Source organism: Antechinus flavipes, chromosome 2, assembly GCF_016432865.1.
Source record: "Antechinus flavipes isolate AdamAnt ecotype Samford, QLD, Australia chromosome 2, AdamAnt_v2, whole genome shotgun sequence".
Classification (NCBI taxonomy): domain Eukaryota; kingdom Metazoa; phylum Chordata; class Mammalia; order Dasyuromorphia; family Dasyuridae; genus Antechinus; species Antechinus flavipes.
In genome coordinates this window covers 263,376,858-263,382,186 of record NC_067399.1, presented here as the reverse complement: position 1 = coordinate 263,382,186, position 5,329 = coordinate 263,376,858, and the positions used below count along the sequence as shown (strand labels likewise).

The 5,329-nt window shown below is 38.7% G+C and overlaps 1 pseudogene; it reads left to right on the top strand.

Moving 5' to 3' along the window:
- Positions 1–996: 996 nt before the first annotated feature.
- Positions 997–5,099, top strand: LOC127546626 (ribosome biogenesis protein NSA2 homolog; annotated as a pseudogene).
- Positions 5,100–5,329: the final 230 nt, after the last annotated feature.

The window sequence follows — 5,329 nt, the reverse complement described above, 5'->3', positions numbered from 1 at the left end:
CCTTAGTTGAGGGAAGCTGTTATATTGGGTATCTTGGTGGAATCTGGGACAGTCCGAGCTGATCAGACCAGGATTCCTCAATTGAATGAGAATTTAGAATTTCTATTGGAGTTGATCTGCCTGTGAATAGTATCACTTCTCTTATCCTGGAAGGATGGGCCTTCTCTAGACTCCTTGGAGCCTGGGAGATTCTGATCTCCGAATTCAGAAAATGGGACACAATCTCAGAGTGATCATCTTAAAGGGAACAGTTCCCCTCCCCCTTCACCATGATTCGGTTTTCTTGTCCTCTCTAATCTTACCTGAGGTGAGGAGGACTCACCTGATCTTACCAAAGGAAAATAAGAAAATCCTTACTGATGGAACTGCCTAGGATTTCCTCAATATCCAAGAGAAATGGAAGATTTCTTCCTAGATTCTCCCAGATCCAATCCCTCTCACCCAGATACCTCATCAGTTTTTGGTCTCTCCTTACCAGTTCTTGGCTTTACCTGGTTACATGACTGATCCAAAAGTTTTCTCAGTTGGTTTATCTCTTGGGCTGAATTAATCTTCTATTTTTGCTAGCAAGGGAGTGTGGAAAAGTGAAGAGCTTACAGATTAAGCACATATTGATCAGAGACTGTTAACTAAAGTAGATCAGGCCTATAGGCCCCAGCCACGTGATTTTAGATGAGACCTGGACTGCATTCCATTGTCCAAAGAAGGAATTAAGTGGCCGAAGCTGTATATCACCTTTTTCCTGCATTCCACTGACCAAATAGCGAGATAAAGGTTTATGTAACCAACCACAGCCTGTAAAGGGTGGGATTTTGGGGGTTCTTTGTCTGAAATGTATAAAAGTTGTAAGCATCTTTAAGTGAATGATTCACCTCCTGTGGGTATCCTTTCTGTCCTTTAGGGCCCACAGGCCAGGACTCCTGAGTAGTCAGTTTGGATAGATGTAATTGCCCCAAACAGTTTTGGGGGCTCTCTGGGATTGATTCTTTTGGGGAGATGGGTGCGCACCTTGAGCGGAGGCGGGTGCTTACGGAGGAATTTTTCCAATGGTCTCCGACTCAAGTGTGTGCGTCCTCCCTCCCTATCAGACAACGGACCGAAGCAGGGAGACTCAGTGATGTACAGAAACTAATACTTTGGAAGAAACAAATGTCCTGACTGGCCGGTGCAGTTTAAAATCCGCACCGTGTAGCTCGGTAAGCTCTTGGAATAGTTTGGGGGTCTTATTGGCTGGGTTTTAGGGAACCCGAGGGAATAGCCCTTGCTAAATTTTGTTGAGTGCTGGACTGTGACAGGCCCGAGGGGTAAAGAACTGCCAAGGGAGGCTGGCGAGAAACTGCTGAACTTAGTTTGGGGAACTAAGTAAGAGGGAAATCACAGTCCAAAGTGAGTGTCAGGACCTTAGTCAGGGAATTCTAGTCGACAGCCCATTAGGAAGTCGACTTAAGGACTGGGAGAAACTTCCCAGATATAAAGGAAAGGACAAAAGAAAGATCGTTAAATATTGCTGCTTTGTTTGGAGCGGCCAAAATATTAGTGGGGGAACAATTTGGCCAAGATTTGGTTTCTCCGAGGATTGGGACCCTTCAGCTCTGTTCCCTCCTTACATTCCACCCCCAAAGAAGGTACAGCCAGTTGAAGCCCAGTTCGTGGCTGAAGCTCCCGGAGAGCAGATAAGAGAAGGACCATATGCTCCTATTTCCAGGGAATCGCACCAGGTACAGAAGGATATTCAGAACCTCCCCTTTAGGGAGGAGGTAGGATCACTCCCTAGAAAGACACGGAGTTTAGTGGGGGATATACGTAGAGAGGTCCTCCTCCCAGCTGGGGATGCTGATATGTTCCCCCTCAGGGAAGTCCCGTTAGGTGGGGCTCAAGGGGGCATTGGATATGTGAATGCACCCCTAGCAAGAAGTGAGGTCAGGGCATTTAAAAAAGAATTAGTTTCTGTTCTGGAGGACTCAGTTGGTCCGTCAAAACAGTTAGATCGATTCCTGGGCCCCAGTTTATATACTTGGGGGGGGGAATTAATGCATGTATTATTAATATTGTTTACTCCTGAAGAGTACTGTTCAATTCGGGCACAAACTATACGGGAATGGGAAAGGAGGCACCCACCCCTGAATGACGGGGCGGTCCCAGCTGAACAGAAGTGAATGACCCAGGGTGGGATGGTAATAATCAGGAGCATAGACAGAATATGCAATATCTGGCGGGGTGAGGGATGCCTTCCCAAAGAGGCAAAATATAAACAAGGCCTTAGCTATCACCCAAGAAAAAGACGAGTCACCAGCGCAGTATTTAGAATGAATTAGAGAAGGAATAAGAAAATATTCAGGAACAGATCCTGATAGCCCAGAGAATGAACAGAGGTTAAAGGTGTAGTTTGTATTTAATTCCTGGATGGACATAAATAGGAAGTTACAGAAGACTGAAAGGTAGATGCAATCTTCTTTGGAAACTTTATTGGAGGAAACGACTAAGGTTTATGTAAGGAGAGAAGAGGACTGGGCTAAGGAAAAAGAGGCAGAGAAGGGGCTGGGAGTCTGCAAAAAACAATAAAGGAAAGGGTGCATTGAGGAATCCAAATTTAGAATGTTGGACATGTGCAAAACAAGGAAACATATTGGGTAATTTGTTAACATTGTAATTTATGCTTTGTGGAGTTTTTCTAGCTGTTCACTATATTGTGAATCTTAAAAGTTCTGAAGGGAACTGGAAAGAAGAATGCAGGAGATTTATGAAGGATTGATTTGTAGGAGCAAATTGAGAGCCTGAATGATATCAAGAAAGAATCATTTGGAAATTGAAAGGAAATAAACTGATTGCCTAAATCTTGAGAAGGATTCCCAAGTAGGAAATTGAGTGGAGAAATAGAACGGAATCCTTTGTCTAAGAGTGCAGGAGTGGGGGAAGAGTGGTCACATGGAGTCCTCTCCTTCCCCCTTCCGCACCAAGTGGGTTCCAGTCACTTTCTGTAATGTCTTGGTTAATTGACTGAATATTTGTTTCTTTGAAACATAATGGTTTTCTTGTTTAAAGAATGTGATCATAAATGAGATCTATAGTTTGAAAAGGTTATTTCAAAAAGTTTAATCGATGTTTTTAAGAACTTTTCAGAATTCTCCCCTTTTCCCAAATTCCTGATTTAAAAAATTTGTCTCTTAAAGGACAAGATTGGCAATGAGATTGAATTAATTCTCATCTTGGTCAGATCCCACCCAGCCTTATCTAGGAATCTAAGATGGAGAAGCCCATTGAGATTTATTCAAACTTGGGTGAAGACAGATCCTTTTGTCTAGATAGCCCAAAGTTCCTGGTGATCTGATAGAGATATTTTCAACTTGATGTCCCTCTCAGTACCTCAGTGATCATCTGCTGTGCAAAATAGTATATAAACTGCCTTTAGTCTAAGAGAGAGGCTTAATGACCATCCTTTTGTAAATAATTTGCAGGCTTATTAATAAAATAATTAAATCACCCAGAAAGTTGTATCTTGAATCTTTTTAATCATCACAAAGATCAGACTTTTAATTCCCTTTGTGTATGTGTATGCATATATATGTATTTATAACTGTAGTGGGGATTATCCTCTGAACCATAAATTCACAATGTTATTTGCTGTTGATTGTGTCACTCACAGATGAAGTGGCACATTTTATTAATTATCATGCTAATTTCTTTATCAAATGGGAATCCTAAGAATCTGGATTTTCACAAATATTCCACTAGATGGCAGTCATGTTCTACTAATGACATGAATTTTCTGTAGAAAAATCCACACCTAAATATATAATATTCTCATTAGAAGAGTGCATAAGTGAATTAGAATTGTTAAATGATGTAGCAGAATGGAACTTTAGAGATAATCTTGTTCAACTTTTTAAAGATCATCTGATCTTTACAGATCACCAAATATTTAAACAAATGAGGGAACACATTGTTACTGAGATAGAGTTAGAACTAGAATACATATTTCTTTTTTGGGTTAAATTCTTTTTCTACTATATCCTAATCTCATCTGTTAGTATATTTCCTAGAGACTATATTTTATAGAATAGTACATAATAGTTTTATTTCAGCAAGAAATTGTGAGCCAGGAAAATGTTTAATAAAGTGTGATGGATCTGGAATCAACCTTAGATTTCAGTCACAATCCCAACACTCAGATTTGATACTTGTGTGATGATAAATTATGACAAATTATTTGACTTTACAAAATTAAGTAAGAATCTTTAAGATTCCATTTAGTTTTAAACTTTTTCATAGTAAATTTTCCTTTTAGAAATGCAACTTGGGCTCACTAATAGTACAGGGTCTAAAGGTTGGGAGCATTTTTGACAGCCTCTCAACTGGCTCTTAGCTATCCTCATGCCACAGATTATATAGAGTTATACCAAAAATGGTATGGCTACTCCTTGAATGAGATAAAGAGAAAGAAGGAAAGCAGAGAGACTAATAAATGTTCAAAGAAAGTAAAGAAAATGATTTCACTAAAGGCCAAGCTCTACTATAAATAGCGTTATACTGAAAACAATCAGATGAAAAAGACTATCAACATACATGAAAAAAGAAATATCGAGTGAAAAAATGATGAAAAAAAACTCAAAACTCCCTAAGGAACAGTGCCTGCATATCTGTTGAAAAGAGATGGACAATCCTAAGCCAAAGTCCTTTCTAAAGTGATTAAACAAAAAATAAAGTTGGTGAATAGAAAGTGTACTTGCCAAAAGTTCATGCCCAGGAAGAAATAGACATGTAAAGGTTATTCCTACAAGAAAGAGAAAGGAAAAAGTCTTGCATGACAATAGTTATTGAAATCTACATTGTAGGAATGGCTTTGTTCAAAAACAATTGAAATATAAAAGATTTATTAGGTCAATAGATTTGCATTTTAAGAAGGCTCATGTAACTCATCTTGAAGTTAAATCCTCCTCATTATTATTATATACAACTTTGGGGCATTACTATTACAGGTATTATCACTGAAGTGAATGTGAATGAACTGGACTTTGTATAAGGAGGCAAAGTTAACTGGGAAAAATATACACAGATTACCAGAAAATGATGGATGCATAAATGCTGACTTGCTTTTTTGATTGACTGATTGAAATTCTGCATTCTTAAAAATTAAAGACTCACAGATACATTCAGAAAACCAGAATAGGTCTACTACTACACCGAATAGTCATTTCTACCAAATTTGATTATAAATTCTCAAGCAAATTCTACTTATTATGCTGTGTATTGGCTTTTAAAAAGACTCAGTTCTTTGACTGATTTCTTTGATTGAAATTTAAATACTTAATTTTATTGATAATTGAACAAA